Source organism: Dipodomys merriami, unplaced genomic scaffold (assembly GCF_024711535.1).
Source record: "Dipodomys merriami isolate MVZ:Mamm:240054 unplaced genomic scaffold, mDipMer1.0.p SCAF_456, whole genome shotgun sequence".
Taxonomy (NCBI): domain Eukaryota; kingdom Metazoa; phylum Chordata; class Mammalia; order Rodentia; family Heteromyidae; genus Dipodomys; species Dipodomys merriami.
Genome location: NW_027206020.1, coordinates 499494 through 521489, shown reverse-complemented (window position 1 = coordinate 521489; position 21996 = coordinate 499494). Strand labels below are relative to the sequence as shown.

General features: G+C 53.0%; 1 protein-coding gene across 16 annotated transcripts in view; it reads right to left on the bottom strand.

Annotated features, from left to right (window-relative positions):
* Positions 1 to 21996, bottom strand: part of LOC138808571 (poly(rC)-binding protein 3) — a 164356-nt gene that overhangs the window by 42612 nt on the left and 99748 nt on the right. The window contains exon 1 of one of the 16 annotated variants that reach the window (XM_069994851.1): positions 17031 to 17051. The exons of the other annotated variants lie outside the window; for them this stretch is intronic. The gene's annotated coding sequence lies outside the window, so the exon portion shown is untranslated. Of the gene's footprint in view, positions 1 to 17030; positions 17052 to 21996 lie in introns of those variants that run through there. 16 annotated transcript variants of the gene reach the window in all.

The following is a 21996-nucleotide window of genomic DNA, read 5'->3' as shown; positions in this document are numbered from 1 at the left end:
GGAAAAGCATAGGCAGAGACTAGAAAGTTCTGCTGGCAGCACTAGGCTGAGCCTCCAGAGGGTGTCAGGGAGAAGGGTCTTGGAAGGAGAATGGGGTCTGGCCCATGAGATTGATATGGCATCAAATACGGGTCTGCACCGATAATTCTGGAAAAGCTCTTCTCACTGCTCTGCTAAGACTGGTTTGTCAGCCCCATGAACGGCCACGCCGTGGCCAGTCTGGCGCTCGGCGCCTCCTTTTTAATTAAAGGCCTCGCCCTGCCAGGAGGACAGCAGGGCCCTGTGGCTGTTTGTTACATAAATGTTTCCAGCCCAGGGAGGAGAAAGTGGGTCAGCGCCTGCCCCGGGTGCTTCCGGCTCTGTGCTGTCAGTAGCAATCAGTCGCACAGGCCAGTGCCTTTCTGCATCAGAGGGAGAAGGGGGAAGCACACAGCTCTGGGCGTCTGGGTGTGTGTGGCTCTCCTGTGGCACTGGCCTGGTTGCTGGGGACTAAGGATGTGGTCTTGAAGAACCCACCTTTCTCTAGCTGCAGCTCGAGAGCCACAGTCCCCTTAGCTGTGGGGTGAGCAAGCTCCCAGTTTGTCCTCTGCTGTCCTTGGCAGGCATGGTGACCCCCAGAACCCCAGGCCTTGTCTCAGACCACAGGGACACGTCTCCCGCAGCTGTGCGGCTACTGGAGCAGACAGACCAAAGTGCTTGTCAAAAGGGGCTCTGTGGGCAGCAGGACACTCCTGCCTTCCGAGGCTGTCCATCGCGGTCTGGGTAGTGTCTGCCACCCAGCTGCTCAGGTCCTTCACGCCACACCGTCTACCAACAAGCCTTACACTAGCTTGTGATGTGGAAGCAAATCTGGGCCTCTTCATAGCCTGCTCGCACGGGCAGCGGGAGGCAGCAGGCTCCCCAGCCAGCATACCACCCTGCCTTCCATCAGGACCCCCTGCTCTCGCAGAGTCTGCCCTAAGGCCACGCCGCAGGCTCAGCTCCTGGGTGCCCCGAGGAGGCGCGTCCCCAAGCCGCAGGCCTTCTTCCCGGGCCTTGCCGCAGGTCTCTATGCTGCTATCCCTCTTCCCACAGCACAGGCTGGGGGCTCTGTCTCTCATCACCCAGATCTGCCACCATTGGCATACACAGCAGTCCTGGAGCACAGCCCCAGGCTAGAGATATTCACCAACAAGCAGAGCAACAGTTATACCAGGAACTATAGGCTGAGGGGAGAAGGCAGGGAGGGGGTGTGGTGAAGGGTGGCTGGGCAGGGTGGGGCGGGCATGGGGAAGGGTCTAAGAGTGCTCCTCAGAGCAGGCTAGCTGGTCTCCCACGGCCTGGGGCGGCCCCCAGGTGCTGGGGCATCTGATGTCACACCTGCCAGGACAGGCCTGGAGTCGCAGGAATCCTTCCTTGTTGGCTGCCAGTCTGGGGTGCCAACCCCGCAGGAACAGCCCCGGCTCAAAGGACTCATCCAAGTCCCTGCCGGGCCCAGGACCCTCCTGCCTCAGGACCCTTCCAGGGGACAGTGCATCATCAATGAAAGTGATCAGGAATGGCATGCCAATCACCCTAGAAACAGCGATACCCTCCAATTGAGAAATTTCATTTATATTAATCTCTCCCCGAAAAGGAAAATACAAAATCACAGAGACGCAGACAAGTTTGTGCACAGTGCACAGCTCCTCTCCCCTGAACTCCGGGCAGGGTGTCAACCCCCGCCCCCCCCCCCCCCCCCGCCCGACTCCTGGACCTCACTTTAAGATGCGGAGAGGCTAGGTGACTCAGGGAGGACAGCTGAATGCACAGAGCTGGGGCAGGTTCCCGGCCCCCCGGGTTTGAATTCACACTTGAGTAGGAGGCCGTGTGCTCTGCGGAAGAAGCTGAGACGGGTTTCCAGATTTCTCCTAACAGCAGCACAGACTGTTTGGAGGAGGAAGACCAGCAGGGAGCAGGGGCTCCAGAAATGAGGGGTGGGTGAGTGCCCTTGGCTTCCTTGTTGCCTGTGACTCTCAGACCTGGAGGCACAGAAGGTGGCAACCTGGAGATTCTGACAGACGAGGACAGGCTAGCTCCCCTGGAGAAGCAGCAGCTCCACCAAAGAGCAGGAAGGGGCAGGGGTGCAACTCCTGTCCTCATCAGGCGCACAGGACCCTCCCCTCCCCCAAATCTGTGCTTGTGGTGTCAGTGTAGCCATGGAAGACAGAACTCTTGTCCAGGTCAGCGTCTGGAGCTTCCCCTCTCCTGAGGAGAGGCACAGAGGGCTGCACCTGCACTTCCACCCCGGGAGCCTCTGTTCCTAGCTGGAGTTGTCAGAAGCCTGCCAAACTCAGGCCTCAGGAAGATCCAGAGTCATTATATAATGCGCTTAATATCCAGCTTTCAATAGGAAGTGAACAGAACGTGAACAAGGCAACACATACAACCCTAAGATGAAAGAGCTGTGAGCATGAGCTGGCAGCTACGTAAAACAGCCACCGTGAAAGCACTTTCAACAACAGGTAGGAACCCTTTACACAAATGAAAAAGTTCCTGATCTTCCTAGAAGCTGTGGACCTGTGTCCCACACCTCATCCCCTAGCCCGCTGGAGGATCCCACGGAGGAGACAGGACAGATCTGGGCCGTGGGACGCTGTGGAGGGCCGGCTGGTCCAGCCTCTGAAGCCTGGGCATGTCTCCACAGCACGCTTGCGCTCTGTGCCACCTCCCCAGAGGGCCACCCTCTCCACCCAAGGGTCAACCTGCCGCACGCCACCACCGACTCCCCCCGGAGGGCAGAGGGACACACTCAGAAAGACAGTGGGTTTAAAATGCAGTTATGAGCATAATCGGTTACACAGATGCACACGTTTGTTACATTCACACATTTACAATGTTCCCGGCCTTCTCAACCCTCTCTCCCTCACCCTTCCCTTCCCCGCTTTTCTCAGGCAATGGATGGTCATAACAGCAGTAAAAAGGATAAGGAAAAGTTACGAGAACAGAACTGGACCCAAACCTAAAATAAAAACAAGCAACAAAGGCTGGGCATGATCTTTCTCGTTCTATAAATACAGGACTCATGACTGCTTCTTTCTTTTGTTTGAGCTGCTCCAATGGTTTCCTTTCTTCTGCTTGCTTGGCTTTGCTTTTTCTTTACTTCCTCAGAAGGAAGGTAAGACAACGGTTTTGACTCTTCCCTCCCTCCCTCTAGGCAATACCCTTGCAAGGCAGGTGTTCTACCACTAAGCCACATGTCCAACCCTTTTGCCCTGGTTACTTTATTTTGGCCTGGAATCTCAATAACATGCAGCAGTTTGAAAAAAAAAAAAAAAAGGACATGCTGTTCTTGAGTCTTAGATAGGAAGTTAAAAGAATAAGAGAATAAGAAAGGATAAAAATAGTAATGTGTGAGGCTGGGAAGGTGGCTCAGTGGTAGAGCACTTGCCTTGCATGCATGAGGCCCTGGGTTCGATTCCTCAGCACCACATAAACAGAAAAAGCCAGAAGTGGTGCTATGGCTCAAGTGGTAGAGCGCTAGCCTTGAGCTGAAGAGCTGAGGGACAGCGCCCAGGCCCAGAGTTCAGGCCCCACAACCAGACCCCTCCCCCCCAAAAATAGTAATGCGTAATATACAGCCTTTATTTTAATTTTCTGGCATCATATCAGATACTAACTTGGTAAGAACAGATACTACATTTGACTTTGGTCAAAGGCCAGAGTGGTTGTTGTGGTTGTTTTTGCCCCGACTTTGATACTCCTATTTAGGCTTTTTGAGGTAGCTGGGTGACAGGTGTCACCCCCACCCCCCCGCAGCTTCGTTCTTTTGAGATGGGGTCTTGTGAACTTAGGGACTGGCCGGCTTCAAGCTGAGACACTCTGATCTCAACTTCTCAAGTCAATAGGATTACAGGCAGAAGCCCATGGGACCTGGCTTTCCTCTTTTCCCTCCTTTTTAAATGGAAACTTTCAAGTTTTTCTAGGGGCTTTAATTTACTTTTATCTCATAAATTTTAATAAATTTCCTCATTTTTCTTTGTCCAAAGTATCTTCTAACTTCCTTTGATATTCTTTGACCAGTGTATCATTTAGCAGTATGTTTTGATTTTTAAGTATTCAGATATTATCTAATAATATTTGCTTACTGATTTACTCTGCCCAGAAAATAGTTTGTATGATTTCAGCTATTTAAATGTTACACTTAAAAAGGTTACTCAATCCCACAGAATGCGGTCTAGCTGGTGCAGCATGGTGTGCACTGTGCTGTGTGTTACTTCATGGGTCCCGGGTTGTACTGCATTTCCCCCATTTGTTCTCTCCTCAGTCTGGGTCACTGGCATCACTCTATATTTAGGACATGCCCATCACACTCATTCTGCCACCAAGTCTACACAATACATTGTTTAACTTTGGTTATTAGAGTTCCACTTTAAGCTCTCCACTTTGCTTTTTACATCTGGCCCTTCCTGGTGGACCTTCTGTCTTTCCATTCTTTTCAAAACTGTGAGTGCTGGTTCCTAGCTACGGTCATGGGTGGCTGCTCAGTCACCCTGGCATAGAGCCTTCTGGGCTGCCGAGGTCTGGGTCACCCTGGCATAGAGCCTTCTGGGCTGCCGAGGTCTGGGTCACCCTGGCATAGAGCCTTCCAGCCTACTGGGTTCTGGGTCACCCTGGCATTGAGCCTTCTAAGTTGCTGAGTTCTGGGTCACCCTGGCATAGAACCTTCTGGGCTGCTGAGTTCTGGGTCACCCTGGCATTGAGCCTTCTAAGTTGCTGAGGTCTGGGTCACCCTGGCATTGAGCCTTCTAAGTTGCTGAGGTCCCAGTTACTCTGTCTTCCACCAGTCAGTCATCTTTCCCTTCAGGAGGCTGAGCGTCTCAGTTCTTCATGTCGAGTATGACACGAGTGACCCCTGGGCACCCTGGACATTGTCATAGGCCCTCAAGATTGACTCACTCTTAAGCAGGACTTCTAGCTGGTCGGTCCCACTGCCTCCCACAGACTGTGGACCCAATGTTGGTGCAGCTCTGAGAGCTCCGTGCACCTCCTCCTTGTGCAGCCCAGAGTCCTCTTGTCAGAAGCTCTGCTGTGCTGCTGCTCACAGTCAGACCCACACCTCCGGCGCTCCGTGCCCAGCAGTCACAATGACATGACAGGGTCACTCTCTCAGCTCCCGCCCTTGTGAGGGCCCTCACGCGTCCCTCACCCATGACATCGGCATCTTCTTCTCGCCCTTCTGGCGGGAAGCTGGGACCTTCCCCTCCTGTCTCCTTCAGGCCAGTGGTGAGATGGCAAAGACAGGAAGAAGGGACAGGGTGGCCCTGCGTCCGAAGCCCTGCTCTCCTCTCCACACGGGTAGACCAGTTACATACCACAGCCTGTAGAGCCTCACCCAGTCCTACAGGTTGGGCTGGGGAGAATGCAAAACAACAAAAACAAAAACAAAAACAGGAAGAGAACGCCGCCCCGTCCTGCAGGGAGCCCTGGCCGTGGCTCAGATGGAAATGGGGTGCTGCTCTTGGAGCTGCTTCTGGCCTGCGCTCGGCACATACCTCCAAGCTTGGATGGATAGTGGAGGGCTGGTTCCCTTCTTTTCAGCCTGCTGCCACTGACTTTACAGCCCTTTGGTCTAGAAGGCCCCGTGGCGGTTCCTACGCAAATCTGTGTACACGTGGTACGCCACAACAAGAGGTGCTCTTCCTTTTGACCAGAAATAACACTTGCTCAACTTTTTCATCACTGAGTTGACAATGTCTGTTTACAACCAATGCCACGATGACAACATTCTGATAAAGCAACTAATCAGTCTTTTAAAAAGAGTATTCAAATTGACAGCTGCTAGAAAAGCAATTGCTGTAATCCTGAGAACTGCAATGTGCCATGTGGCAGCTCAAGTCCAGCACACACGGCACACGCGCCTGTGCGTGCACATTCGCTGTCCTAATCGACAGGCATGCTCACTGCCATTACACATGGAGTGGAGAAGCCCTCCTCCAGGCCTGGCCTCAGACAGGCAAATTATTCACTATTCCCAGGCTGGTCAGAACCAAAACAAAAGCAACTGAGGTCGGCTCATACGACTTGCCGGCTGTGTGCAGAACCTTGTGGCCGCCATCCCGCCTGCTGCTGCAGCGCCTCCTGCGTCCCCAGCAGGGACTCTCGCCTGGAGAGGGCCGGAAAGCGCTGCCGTGACACCATCTGCCTCCAGTGGCTGTGGGGAGGGCCCAGCGGTGCTGGCCTGCCCCGGTTAGCTGCGCTCCACCCAGGGCTGCGCCGGGGGCCTCAGCTGTCTGGAAGGTACAGGGGATGGAGCGGGGCAAGCACAGACTTGATTTATCGTGTTTAACAGCTCAGTGCCCACATCAGGCTACATGGGGCCACGGCAGCAAACCCGACAGAGCTGATTAGCTGCTTCGTCTTCCTTGAGAGACACACAATGCATCTATATCCTTGAGGCCATCCGGGCTAGGGGAGATTTCTGCAACTCAATGCTCTTGCCAGCTAGAGTTAGCCTTAGAAAGACACCCAGGGCTCACACAGCCCAGACTCCAGTGAGCATTCTAAATAGCCCGCTCACTTGTCACTCAAGTGCCGAGACAAAAAGTGACAGGCTAGGCCCGCGACCTCATCGCTCCTCTCCTCTCTGGAGTCAGCACACCGGCTTCATGTGGAACCTGCAGAGCCACACTCTGGTGACGGGCCAGGCTTCACACCCCACCCCCGCCGTGGCCCCGATGCTTCTTGGTTCTACCTTTGGAAGAAAGCGCCTAGTGCAACCTATGTCAGCACATGCCTATTACAAACGTCACAAGTTAAAGAGTAACCACTTTTCATGTGGCGACAGGGCAGGCTTCCCTGAGAGTTGAGTCCTGCCTCTGACACCACCCAGCTGGAGCTGTGTGCCACCCAAGTCTTGACGCAGCCCTGCCAGTGCCTGGGATGTGTGTCTGCATGCACATCTTCTGCACAGGCCTCCGGTCAGCACCGGGCCTTCCACAGGCTCCCAAGGAAGGTCATCGGGACAGTCTTCATACCACTCATCCTCCCGCAGCTCGTAGTAGACACCAGGCTTGCAGGGTGGGTAGGAATGGAGATCATTCCTAGGTGCTAGCAATTTGGTGGGGAAATCAGACTGCTCCGGGACAGCTGACAATGCACAGTTGAAAATCAAGGTGAGGTCGCCTATCCAGCCCCTCAAACATATGCTCTACACAGGCAGGAGATCCAGGAGTGACAGGTGGAATTCTTGTGGCTCGGGGTGTCTGAGCGTAAAGAGGAGGCTGGGAAGAGCCAGCCCTTCAGGTGCCAACCTGGCCTAGAAGCAGCATTTGGTATACTCATCACTCTGGCCTCACTCTGGATGGGGAGGGACCCGTGGACGGGGAGAGAGTAGGCAAGCAGGACCAATGACAGAGCAGTGACAAACACAGAGCCTACCGATACCAACAGCCAAAGCCTGTGTGTCCTGATCCCATGGTTCACGGACACCTCGATCCCTGGACCTGAGAGCATGGCGGATGGTGGCAGAGGGCCCTGCAGCCAGCCAGGGTATGAGGTAAAGAGAGGCAAGTCAAGCCGATGCGCAAACCTTCCTGGACCGTGGGCCATCGAGGGCCGGATGGGACCAGTCCAGTCTCCTGAGCTGTCCCTGACCTAGTCTAGGGACTAGCAGATGGCAGGTAGGGAAGTGATTGGTTTCCTTCCCCAACAGAAGGCACCAGGTGGTTAGCTACACCCTAAGCACACCTGTAGGGTTCCCACAACTTCTGGTAGTGAGACGCTCCATCCCGAGTCTGCATTTTCCCTATTTCTGGGCCCAAGGGACCCCTCTGGAGTACACATAATCTGCCACTATTCTGCACATGGCTAGAAGCCGCAAGGAAGGAACAACAGCCAGAAAGCATGGCAGGCACACAAAGCCCAAATGAGCCACAGACGACAGACAGTCACAGCAGGGATCCAGCAGTGGCTGGACTGACATGTGTGTACACATGAGCCACAGACGACAGTCACAGCAGGGATCCAGCAGTGGCTGGACTGACACGTGTATACAATGAGCCACAGACGACAGTCAGTCAGTCACAGCAGGGATCCAGCAGTGGCTGGACTGACACGTGTGTACACATGAGCCACAGACGACAGTCAGTCAGTCACAGCAGGGATCCAGCAGTGGCTGGACTGACACGTGTGTACACATGAGCCACAGACCACAGTCAATCACAGCAGGGATCCAGCAGTGGCTGGACTGACACGTGTGTACACATGAGCCACAGACGACAGTCAGTCACAGAGGGGATCCAGCAGTGGCTGGACTGACACGTGTCTACACATCAAGTGTTAGGAAATAAAACCCACATATAAGAACATTAAAAAAAAAATCAGAGTTGGGATAAACCTAACACAAGGTGTCTAAAGCCTGGATGTGGTAACCGAGCAAACACTGTTGTGAAGAATGAACGGGCCCTGAGGGCTGGAGGAGGGGATCCCCCCCACCTCAAACTCTGAACACTTCAGACACTAATTCTTCCAAACTGACTTCAAGATTCACACTTAGACACGCTTTTGTTTAAAATTTAATTTTATCTACTTATTTCCAATTATCTTTAAATAGTTGTGCAACAGAGTTGCCATTGAACAAAGCAGTTTAAGCTTATTCTTAAATGTATGTGGAAAAATTAATCAGACCAAGAACAGCCTAAGAAAGAGAACAAAGCAAAAAGACTCATTTTGCCAGAGATGTGTACATACAAAGCTATGATGAATTAGGTGAATTAGTCCGTGTGATAGAGGCATGGGGAAAAACAAGAAGACTGAGAAAAGCAATTGGAAGCCAGTGTGCGCAGGCCTGGCAAGGCAGAGGATGCGTCTCTCAGGGAATGTTGCTCAGTCAACTGAACAAGCAAGGCAGAAAATGAGGCCCGAACAGTCCCTTAGGGACTCGATCCCCAGCCCACTTCCAGGTAGTCCATGTAGTAAGGGAACCGTGTGCAGACAGCACAGGCATCCTCCATGCAAGCTAGAAGAAAGGGAGATTCCTTAAACACAAAAAGGCACTAAGAGCTAAGGAAAGGTTTCAAGGATGGAGCACTTTACAATTAAGATTTTCTGTACCAACAGATACTGTCAGCAACCCACAGAGAGGAAATCACCTGTAGTTCACTAGATTGCCAAGTCCTCCTATTCAGGGACCACTTCTATGCTGCTCATGAAAGAGAGGTCAGGACTTGGCAGCAGATCCCAAGCTGCTCTCCACAAGGCTACTGTCCACCCTCTGTATCTGGGGGCTTCAGGTTCAATCCACAATGGATTGAACATATTTGGAAAAAAAAAGAACTGTATGCTTTGTGCAATTATGTGAAAATTTTTTAAAAGATCGCAGCTGTATTAAACATGTGCAGAACTTTTTCTCGTCATCATTCTAGAACAATATAGTATAAACGACTAACGAAGCATTTCTGTTGTAGATTAAGTCATCTAATGATGATTTAAAGAGTGGAGGACTGCAGAAACTGCATGCCCATACTGCATCATTCTCTCTAAGGAATGCTGGCACACAGGTAGAGTTCTGGAATGCATGCTCCAGTGGGTGCAGAGGGGTGATTATAGATCAAAAGGTGTCGGCATTAGTCAAGCAGGAGTGCAAAAGTCACAGTGTGTAACCCCAGAATGGCTACAGTATCCCACAAAAATGGAACAGAAAGCCCTGGAAAGCAGCAGCATAACTGGGCCACTCATGCGGACTGCCTGCATGCCAGCTGGCGTATCAGCTGGGGAAAGGCGTTTTGTGCAACAATGAGGGAGTCCATATGTATCTGCTCAGACCCAGCATCCCAGCCTGAGTATAGACACTGTCACTAAAATTCTATACCAAATGTTAACAAGCAGGGCAACAATATACAACCCAGTGTCTTTACCGAGTTTATTCTATACTACCCCGTGTCTCCACGGAGTTTATTCTATACTGCCCAGTGTGTCTCCACGGAGTTTATTCTATACTGCCCCGTGTCTCCACGGAGTTTATTCTATACTGCCCCGTGTCTCCACCGAGTTTATTCTATACTGCCTTGTGTCTCCACGGAGTTTATTCTATACTGCCCCGTGTCTCCACCGAGTTTATTCTATACTGCCTTGTGTCTCCATGGAGTTTATTCTATACTGCTCTGTGTCTCCACGGAGTTTATTCTATACTGCCCAGTGTGTCTCCACGGAGTTTATTCTATACTACCCCGTGTCTCCACGGAGTTTATTCTATACTGCCCAGTGTGTCTCCACGGAGTTTATTCTATACTGCCCCGTGTCTCCACGGAGTTTATTCTATACTGCCCCGTGTCTCCACCGAGTTTATTCTATACTGCTCTGTGTCTCCACCGAGTTTATTCTATACTGCCAGGCATCTCCACAGTTTATTCTATACTGCCCCGTGTCTCCACGGAGATTATACTGCCCGGTGTCTTCATGGAGTATAGGATCAGGAGTACTGCCTACATCATCATCAATATGTTAAAGAAAAAAACCCAGCAGCCTTAGAAACATGAAAAAGCTACCAAGAATCAGATTGAAAAGCAAAGATTGGGGTGCGCTGAGAGCTGACCTGGCCCCATTTCTGTGGCCCCACGGAGGGCCGCTGCCACCGAGAACCCCAGGCGCCCAACGGCCTGGGGTGTGGAGACACAAGCAGGAGGTTGCGAGGGGACAGTGTGGAAGACAGCCGGGGCGTCCCCCATGCTGCCGCACCCATGTGCGTACCATGGGGTGTCCCGCAGTTCTGCCCTGGGAGTGTCGACAGCGGGCCACCATGGCAGAAGCAGCCGTGTCCACACACCGCACACTGTGCCGAGGCCTCACACTCACCAGGAACCTGGGTACCTGAGGGCCTTGGCAGTGTCCAGGCTGGGCAGGCTCAGCCGGAGACTGTGCTCTGTGTGTGTGTGTGTGTGTGTGTGTGTGTGTGTGTGTGTGTGTGTGTGTGTGTGTGTGTGTGTGTGTGTGTGTGTGTGTGTGTGTGTGTGTGTGTGTGTGTGTGTGTGTGTTTTGCCTTGGAGGCCATGTGACTGCACGGAACTTCCTCCCTCCTCCACGGGATTAGACTTAATCCCTAAAACAGCAGCCGCCCCGGCAAGGTGCTGGGATTTCAGTAATCTGCTGATGGCCTGATAATCTCTGCCTGCTCTTGTATTTATATGCATTTGGTTTGTTTTTAGATCTGTGGACTGTTGGAAGATGAGGCAGGGATGTGTACAAAAAACAAGCCTTCCTTTTGTGTTTGCAAAAGCACCAATACAGATGTACGAACACACGCAAGTATCACCACGCAAAACACAGACGTAAGAACACACTCAAATATCACCACGCAAAACACATACGTACGAACACACTCATAAATAACACCAGGTAAAACCCGGTTTGGAAGCCCTCAGGTTTGATATCTACATTCTCAAAGTGGTTGCTACTAAGTTATACCAGGAAGAACTGAGTGGCATGAGCTTTGTCCCCTGGAAGGGTCCTCCAATCTGGAGCCCCTCTCCAAAGGGAGAATCTGGCTGCCTTCTTTTCACTTTCAAAGAAACTTGCTCATAAAACAACAAGGACAACAAAACAAAACCCCAAACCCCGAAGACCTTGCTCCTAGACATGATCTGAAGCAGATCCCACAGAGGGGGCTCCATGGTTAGTACAACTAAGGCAGGAAGTCATGGCCTCTCCTTAGTTCAGCCCCAGGCCCCCCCATTTCTTCTCACACCCAGAGGCTGGGGGCTCTGGTGACTGGAGCTGTTCACACGAAAGGGGCACAATGCTTCTGGAAACTCATTCAAAGCAATCCCAGATACCAGCCCAGAAGAAATGCCAAGCCCAGGGGAAGCGATGAGGTTATGGGGGCTGTTCCTTAGGAAGAACTAATGCCTGTGTGAACGACACTTCAGAGCCTGCCTCTCTTGCTCTTGCTTTTTTGCCGTGTGAGGACACAGAGTTCCTCCCGACCAAGGGAGGCAGCAACAACACCCAGTCTTGGAGGCAGAGGCTTGCCCCTTAAAACCCGCTGGCACCTTATTCTTGAACAACCAGCCTTCAGAACTGTGAGAAATGAACTTCTATTCTTCATAAAATTCCCAGCTTCTGGTATTTTCTCGCAGCAGCACAAATGGCCTAAGTCAGTTTGTTCTGCTGCTTTGAAGCTTAAAAAGGGAACATTGTTCTTGGCCAAACAACTTGGGAGAACCCAAGTAGGGTAACGGTATCAAACGTAAAACAGCCCTTGGGCGCAGGGGCTCTGGAATATGGTGAGCCATAAGGCGTTGATGTCTATATTTTTAACCACAATAAAATTTTTACAACGACATATTTACCACAACGAAAATTATATTTGAGTACCATTTATGGGGTGGTTTTCTTAATAAATATCACTGAGGCAACAAAAAACAAAAGAAAAGAAGGAAGAATGCTCAGTCAATTGCAGGTTCCATAGCTAAACCCAGCTTGCATCCGTCCTCATGATGCGGTGCTGTTCCTGGGCCCAGCCACAGCAGTCTTAGAAGTCAAACGTCTCTTTCTAGGTCACCAAGACTACTGGATTTTCAAGATTTGATGATTATAGCAACAGAATCTTCTCTAAGGTCACCTAACTGAGGGCTGGGGGAGAGGGAGAGGAAGAGAGATAGAAATAGGAAGAGGGAGAGGGAGAAGGAGGGGGGAGAGATAGGGGGAGAGAGAGAGGGGGAGAGGGAGGGGGGAAGTAAGGGGAAGAAGGAGGGGGAGAGAGGCATCATGATGCCAGCAGCACTATTCTGGGTGAGTCTGAGCATGCCAGAGTCCAACCGGGGGAACCACTGGAGAGCACGGAGTGGCAAACACCACACCAGAGGAGCAGCTACTGACCCTCCAAGTGCATGTGTCTGAGGCTTGGGTTTAGAGCAGAAGCATAATCTAGAGGCTGTAAGTGGCACCAGTGTGAACCAGGTGACCTTAGCTGGCGTGACACTAACTCACAGCCCACATCACTCGGTACCCAGTGTACCACCTGTGGCCGCTGCCTGCGCTCACCCAGCCCTTCTTGCTGCTTGTGACCCATGCTCCTCCACCTCTCATCTGTGAGGGTTGGCGCCCAGCCATCACGAACCCACTGTGAACAGGACTCCACGGCACCAACACCACGTGACCACGGTCGGCCCCTCCACACGGCTTCTTGTGTAGGCAGGGGAACAAAGCGGTGCCCCGCAAGCCATGTGGCTGGGCCGTGTCACTTTGGGGTGACTTCCTACCTTCAAAGAAGTCTCACATCCTGACCACTGGCATCAAGGGCCATCAGCCACAGTGTCACACCCCTCGGACACAGAGGCCTGCATGTGTAGGTGTGTTTGGAGGGGTTGGCATCTGCACGTGGCTCCTCCATCCTCCACACAGAGCGTGGTACCCGCAGGGAGAGCGCGGCCTGGGCTCCTGACTCCCGTGGGGGACTTCAGTCCGTTCATCCGTGTTCTGCATTTCCTACCATTGATTCATAACCCGTGGAAGTGCTGCTGCTCCTCCCTCTGGGCAATGGGCTGCCTTGTTCACCCACTCCAGCCTTCTTGTGAGTGAACCCTGTGCTGCCCTCCTAGGAAAAAGACTGCATGTGTGTGTAAGTGTGAGTCGCAGGCATAGGCATATGTGCATGTGTACATGTTTATATGCACACGTACATGTGCCCACACACATGCATGCTGTATATGCATATGCGCACACATGTGATGGTGCAATCCATTATGCACATGTGTATGTGTATGCACGCAGTGCATATGCACATACACATGCATGTATCACATGCATACAAGTGCACAGTGCACAACACACATGTGCAGGTGTATTGCATGCGTGAAGTGTATGTGTACATGTGCACATGTATGTTGTCTATGTGTGTGCATATGTGCACATGCTTGCATGTATATGTGGACATGTCTGAGTGTATATGTGTGTGCATGCAGTTGCATGTGTGTATATGTGCACATATGTGTTGCACATGCATGTATACACAAGTGTGTGCTGTGTGCATGTGCACACACATGTACATGTGTGCTGTATGTGTGCACTGTGTGCATGTGTGTGTGTGTGTGTGCAGGTACTGGAGTGGTGCTCTAACACTTGAGCCATACCCCCATTTCCCCCTGGATTTCTGTGCCATTAGCATATTATGCCATTGTACGCACATTCGTATTTGGTGTGTGTCTATGTTCTATAACGAGATGTCTGTTTTATAAAGATGTCTGACTCAATACCTCTTGCTGGCTAGTTTATCCATTCCTAAAGATTTAAAGGTTTCTTTGGTTACAGCAAAAGCAAAACAATAAAACAAACCCTCTGTTCCCGCCTGAATGTACTCTTCTCCTTGACCGTGCTTGGTGTGGGGGGCACACCCAGGGAGCAGCAGGGCAGGAAGCACAGGGAGGGGGGGAAGGTCAGGCGCAGAGCCGCAGAGAGGGTGAATGGGCACAGGCTCTGAATATGCCTCTCCACACCTGCGTGCAGCAGACAGGAAGGCAGACGCCGCACCTGGGGTACACCCCTCAGTCTCTCCAGGCTTGTCTTCTATCGCCTGGACCTCATCCCAACAGGCTCTCTTCATCCTGAGATTATCTGACCCCAGTTCCTTGTCAGAGACGCAATATGGCTACCGTAGTTCCTTCCTCTCTACTGCCCGCCCTGTGGTACTCCGCATCACAAGGGGCTTTGGCATCTGCTGAGCTTCCCTCCCTAGCCGCTGGTCCTGAGTTCCTGTAGCCTCCAGCTCCAGCAAGCAGAAAGAAAGAGTCCCTCTTCCTTGCTAGTGAAGTCCCAGCTGCACACAACGAAAGCAACACGACTGTGACCTGAGTGACCCTCCCTGGCCATTCTGCTCACATCAGACCTGTAAGACTACTGGACAGTGTGCACCCCTCCCCCAACACCAGGACTCAGGTGCAGACCCTTGAGGTGTGACTCTCGCTGCAGTGGGGTCTGGGTGGCCTGCATTTAAATGATCCCTGCACAGCCTCACTGCGGTTCTCCACCTCAGAGCTGACTCCGCGCACAAGCCTGGGCAGTCTGTCCCATTTCTGACTCAGTCCACCCAAGGGCAGGGCAGACGGGGCCCAGAGCAGCTAGGATAGGTAACAGAAATAGGTTGGTCCTCCAGCTCCATCATGGATGGCACTGTCCGCTGCTGGGACTTAGTCAAACAGTCTCAGCGCCTGGCCTCAGTGTTCCTGGCCTCCGAAGACTCTTCTATTGGAGTAAAGCTAGCGGAAGGCCTCTCCTCCCCCAGCTTCTCACATACAGCAGAACGCTTTGTAGAGGCTCCTGGGCTTTCTGAGAGGGCCCAGCACAGACCCCCACACAGAGTGTGGGACTGCCTGCATCACCAGACCCCCTCCGTAGAGATGCTTCTGTTCCCAAGCGAGTCATGGTCCCAGGGCCAGGGTGGCATGTAAGAGGAGGGGTCCCAGGGTGGGAAGCGCCCTCCTACTGTGAGGAGCTCAGGGAAAGGCGGGGTGGGGGCCTGTGCTGCCATTCCCCTGTAGTCTCTGGCTGCAGCTCTGCTCCACTGGTGTCCTATCTTTCACTGTCAACTAACAGAACAGAACGGCAAAGCAGGCCCCACAGACATGTTTTGTTTTCTGGAGACAATATCCTTTGTTTCCCAGGAGGCATATCTGGGGAGGGAAGGATAATTTCATAATTTAACATGGTTATGTGTGGTCACCATGACTGTACGCCTTGCTCTTGCTACCACACGCCTGGCTGAGTGTCCACACTGAGCCCTATTATTTGGACACCAGTTGAGAGGGGCTGAAGATGCAGATGACACTAAAACTGCATTAGTAGTGGGGTTTTTCCCAGAGGCGTTTACGGCCAAGTCTGGAAAGCCCTGCGTCTTTCCCTACGACAGAGGAGGAGATGCCCTTCGGAGCACGCCAGGGACTGACCAGGGGGGAGGCAGCTGCTGGCCAGGCACGGTCCCCCCAGGTCTTGCCATAGCAAGAGGGCGGCCACTTCTGTCCTCAAGCTTTCCACAGCTGCTGACCATGCACCTGAGATGTGGACCGTTTCTAATCTGAAGTGCCAGTGCTTTATTTCTGTAATTCTGGCCACACATTCCCATTCCCTGGAGAAGCAGATGAAAATGTCTTACCCCTGAGAGGCGACAGACAGTTCCCTAATGAGATACACTCTGATCAAATGCCTCTGGTTCTGGGAAACTATTTTTGGGAGCGCTTCCTCACAGCCATAGAGTAGCAGGCCACCTGGTTTGGACCCCAGGTTAGAGACTGCGGACTCACACACCTCACATACATGGCAAAACACCCACCAAAGGTCTCAGCTAATGAGCTGTTAGCTCATTTATGGGAGAGACAAAAATGTGAGAATTTTCTTTACACCTAAGTGGTAAAAGTCACTTTAGTTTCACAACTTAAATTGCCTATATATCCCACATATGCTTTAGCATGTGGGAATTATATTCACTGGCCTTCTGGACATAAAGAGAATTAGCGGTTTCTCAATCTAGGTACTAAGTTCCCAAATACATGCTTCCACTCATTAAAAACCTAAGTGTGTCAGCTTTGCTCTGGTGTTTGCCCACAGAAGTGAACAGATCACCCGCTCAAATCTGAGTTCAAGATCTGCAGAAAGGGGCACCAAAGGTGAAGCCGGGCACCGGGTCCTGGCTCCTGTGGAACAAACTCCTGTCCATACCTGATGGTGCTGACCAGCAAACACATAAGGTTATAGTATTTTTCTACAAATGATGTCGCTTTAAAAGTAAAGCACAACGCAAGGACATGGGTCCTTCCAAAGGGGCCACACTGTGAAAGCAGAAGACCAAGAATGACGTCCTACACTGCGCACAAGAAGCCCATTCCGCCCGCTACTGATGACAGGGCTCTGTGACCGCTACAACAGCTGTCCTCGGCACTTTCCCGACCCCCACCCCGACCTCTGCCCGCCTGGCCCCGTCGCGGGGGCCCCACTCATACACCTGGGTCTGCTTTTGCTGTCCTCGGCCTGGGTCTCCTGTTTGGCCGCACCGAGCGCTCACCCAGCCCACAGAATCCCCTTACCTCGGAACAAAGCACCCCGTGGGGTCGGGATGACCGGGTTAGATGTAGGTACCAGATGGCCACGCTCCCTGTTTAGAGAAGATGAAAAGCTAAAGAAGAAAAATTAGAGTGATGTTTTTGTTCTCCACCAGAGGAAGCCACCCATCCCATTGGCTTGGGGTGGGAACCGCGTGACGCGCCAGGCACATGTGACCTACTTTTCGCCCAGCTCCCCCTGTGCCCTTGGAGCAGCACCCAACACTCATGGCTGTCATTTCAACGGCCCCTGCCCCCAACAGAGCCGAGCGCACCGGCATGCCTGCAGGACATATGTGCAGCCGCTCGGCCTGCGGTGGGGCTGGGCCGGCCTTAATCCACACCCGACTCTCCAGTCTCAGGCTGTGGTCGCTGCTTCGGCTGGAGCGGTCCCTGCCCCTCCGTGGCGGGGTTGTCCTGAGTGTGGCTGCGGGTGCACTGCAGGTCCCCCTGGAACTGCACGTGGAGCTATCCCTCATCAGGATGAGGTACCGGATGGCTCAGGCAGAAAGTCCTGTCCTGTGTTTAACTACTGTGGAGACTCCTATGAATAAGTCCTTAGATAAGCTCAGCAGTGGAAAATGTGCCATGTTCTGGACAGCAGTCCTGTGGGTGATGGTCTGCCTAGGTGCATGCAGGAAACAATCTAGAGCCCCGAGTCCAGGCATTTGGGACCTGAGAGGAGGGGCAGTGTGTGTTCTGGCCACACACCAACAGGGGACTTCCACCTCCGGGCAGGAGACGTTGCCCTCCGACTACAGCAGGGTTATAGGGCATCCCAGCTCCTCACACAGAAGTCAGAGGAGATCAAGATCAAAACACATGCAAATGCACATGAGAGTTCCGCGGCTGTGTGGGATGGCACGCTGCTCAGTGGTGTGGGTCTTGTGGGACGGCACATAGCTAGCGTGGAAGGAAATGGTCACCAAGGTATTAGAGATGCTTGCAGCTTTCTGAAGCTAACCAAGGTGCACAGAGAGGAAGAGGAGGAGTCCTGCTGCCTCACCAAGTAAGTAACAGAGCACCTATTATAGAGAAAACGACTCATGACTCACAGGAAGTCATCCGCCACACAGACCCCCTGTCTGCATGGGTGGCAGTCTGTCTGTTCAGGCCCCTGTCTGCATGGGTGGCAGTCTGTCTGTTCAGGCCCCTGTCTGCATGGGTGGCAGTCTCTGCCTGTTCAGGTCCCTGTATGCATGGGTGGAAGTCTCTGCCTGTTCAGGCCCCTGTCTGCATGGGTGGCAGTCTGTCTGTTCAGTCCCCTGTCTGCATGGGTGGCAGTCTGTCTGTTCAGGTCCCTGTCTGCATGGGTGGCAGTCTGTCTGTTCAGGTCCCTGTCTGCATGGGTGGCAGTCTGTCTGTTCAGGCCCCTGTCTGCATGGGTGGCAGTCTCTGCCTGTTCAGGCCCCTGTCTGCATGAGTGGAAGTCTCTGCCTGTTCAGGCTTCCTGTTGCATGGGTGGCAGTCTCTGCCTGTTCAGGCCCCTGTCTGCATGGGTGGAAGTCTCTGCCTGTTCAGGCTTCCTGTTGCATGGGTGGCAGTCTGCCTGTTCAGGCCCCTGTCTGCATGGGTGGAAGTCTCTGCCTGTTCAGGCTCCTGTCTGCATGAGTGGAAGTCTCTGCCTGTTCAGGTCCCTGTCTGCATGGGTGGAAGTCTGTCTGTTCAGGCCCCTGTCTGCATGGGTGGAAGTCTCTGCCTGTTCAGGTCCCTGTCTGTATGGGTGGCAGTCTGTCTGTTCAGGCCCCTGTCTGCATGGGTGGCAGTCTGCCTGTTCAGGCCCCTGTCTGCATGAGTGGAAGTCTCTGCCTGTTCAGGCCCCTGTCTGCATGAGTGGAAGTCTCTGCCTGTTCAGGCCCCTGTCTGCATGGGTGGCAGTCTGCCTGTTCAGGCCCCTGTCTGCATGGGTGGCAGTCTCTGTCTGTTCAGGCCCCTGTCTGCATGAGTGGCAGTCTGCCTGTTCAGGTCCCTGTCTGCATGGGTGGCAGTCTCTGCCTGTTCAGGCCCCTGTCTGCATGAGTGGAAGTCTGCCTGTTCAGGTCCCTGTCTGCATGGGTGGCAGTCTGTCTGTTCAGGCCCCTGTCTGCATGGGTGGCAGTCTGCCTGTTCAGGCCCCTGTCTGCATGGGTGGCAGTCTGTCTGTTCAGGCCCCTGTCTGCATGGGTGGCAGTCTGCCTGTTCAGGCCCCTGTCTGCATGGGTGGAAGTCTCTGTCTGTTCAGGTCCCTGTCTGCATGGGTGGCAGTCTGTCTGTTCAGATCCCTGTCTGCATGAGTGGCAGTCTGCCTTTTCAGGTCCCTGTCTGCATGAGTGGCAGTCTGCCTGTTCAGGTCCCTGTCTGCATGGGTGGAAGTCTCTGCCTGTTCAGGCCCCTGTCTGCATGGGTGGAAGTCTCTGCCTGTTCAGGTCCCTGTCTGCATGGGTGGAAGTCTCTGCCTGTTCAGGCCCCTATCTGCATGAGTGGAAGTCTCTGCCTGTTCAGGCAGGCTGTTGGTACCATTACAGCGTTTTCTAAAACAGGGCCACAATGCCCACATGTGTCCTGTGTTTCACACTCAGTATTACATACTAAACATTCTTCTTTATTAATATAAGTAATTTCCATAATAGTGATCAAGTTCCCCAGTGGCACTTCATTCTGTGCCTGATGTTATATATTCTGGGACGATGAAAGAGAAATCATGTGAAAATAGATTGTTTACAATTGAAAATAGAACAATGAAATCTATAGAAATTGTTCTGAAGGGGAGAGGGAGAGTGTCAGAGGGCTGAGACTGCGGAGATAGGGGTACACACGTGTGGAAATGTAGTGGTGAAATCCCTCCCAGGATTCACAAAGACGACCCTGCCTTCCAGTCCACAGCCCCTCACCACCTCTGCCCTGCTGGCTGTGTCTACCGCGGCAGACCCTGCCTTCCAGTGCACAGCCCCTCACCACCTCTGCCTGCTGGCTGTGTCTACCGCGGCTCTGACAGAGGCTCGGATGCTCCTGCCACCGATGGAGAGGACAGCAGCACAGCGCTGCTCAGACCCAGCGCCACAAAGCCAGAGGAGCAGGCAGACCCAGGCCATCCAGGACCTGGCTGTTGCTACTGAGCGTCCGAGGAGTGCTGGGCACGGCCCTGGCTGGCCCGGGTGGGTCTGTGGCGACTGATGGAGCAGCTTGGTGGAGAGCAGGCAGAGGTGCTGGCAGCAGCAGGCAGGAGGACTGCTCAGTGGCATCCCGACCCACCGTGATGATACGGTGGAGGACGTAAAGGTGGAATATGACTGGGATTGTGTAACATGGATAATGAATGATTTTAAGATATAAATGTAAGTGTGCTGTGGATAAGACTTCCCTGGTAACTCATTACTGTAATTGTAACTCTGTAACTCCATAACCCTGTCACTCTGTAACTCTGCTTCTGCTGTTTTCTGAGCAATGGGAGCCCTAACCGAGCAGAACCATCACCACCCTTTGTTCCATTCCCCTTCTTCCCACCAGCAAAACCTTTCGGGAAATTTAAATTTAAGGTGCGCATTTCTTGTAACAATCATTGGCTAAAACCAACACCCAGCCCCCCCTTTCCCACCCTAGCCCAAATGCTTTTTTAAAAGCCCATGTGAGCTGGCCCTCGGGGCGTTTCCTGGGATCCCAACTCCAGGTGCAGTCCTGGCGCGTCAGTACTTTTTGCTCAATACAATCTTTTACATTTTCACTGTGGGCTGAGTGGTCTCTCTGCCCCTCCCCACTACAGTGAGTGATGTGGAATAAAAGATGACAACGTGGGAACAGAAGGGGACAATGGCAGGAGCCAGGTCCTGCAGTGGGAAGGACGGGAAGTTACTCTTCAGAGGGTTGTAGCACCAGGAGCCACACACAATGTGGAGCTCAGGCTGCTGAGAGACACTCAGCATGAGAGGCAGGTGCAGAAGGTGCTGGCCCAGCTCTGCCGGGTCCGGGCGGGGTCCGAAGGCAGAGGCCAGGCGGCAAGCCCTCCAGCGGCGCTGGGTGTGGGGACACACAGCTTTGCTACCACTGAGAGCTGCCGGGAAGGACAGAGACAGAGAGAGAGGAAGAGCCCAGCTCAGAGGCTGGTGGCCGACCTCCTCCCAGGAGCTGTGCTGCAGCTCCACTGCCCCTTCTCAGGCTACGCCTCCTCCAGGGCACCCGGGCCATGCGTGGGAACCGGCCTTGGGGAAGGAGCTGCCTCAGTGTGGTATTCTCAAGCAGGCTGCCTCTCTCCCACCCGCCATCCCAGCCGGTGAGCCAGCGTGCGCTGGGCACCGCAGGCACAGGCCAGCGCCCTCTCCTGTTCTCTATGGACGCGCGAAGCTCTTCAAGTTGGCTCCTGCTTCTTTAGTTGGGTTTTGGCTTGGAGGTGTGTGGTTTTCCCTCTCTTCCCCTGGTCCACAGCCCTGAACCCCCTGAGCAGCCCTGAGACCAGGCCTTCCCTGCAGCCTGCTCCTTCTACTTTGGAGCCATGTCAGTGGAGAGAGGTAAAAGGCCACAAGCACAGAAGTCTTGCTGACACGTGTGAATAACAATAGTTTGGAATAAGGATGTTCATTGAGTTGATGTGTACAATGTTAACTGGTGTTAGACTGTTTGCTCCTTGTCAATCGTTAGGCTTTTGGTGTATATAAATAAGAACCCAGCGGTGCTGTGAAAAACCAGAGATCCGAAATGGATTCTAATATACATACATATATATGTGAATACAGGAAGCATTCCATTGGTTCTTTTCTCTAAAGCCAGCAGAAGGCAAGCAAGGTGCCGGGCCCCGCAGGGGGTCAGACACGGTGACAGTCAGCCTGGGCCTGGCCACCACAGGGGCAGTCGGAAGCACTGGTGCTGGCTCCAGTCTTCACCTGGGAATGCGAGTCTCTTCCCAAACACCCTGTGTGGAGGGAAGGGCTGGCTTTTCCACTGCCACAGGCGAGCAGGGCACTGTGGAACCATAGGTAGA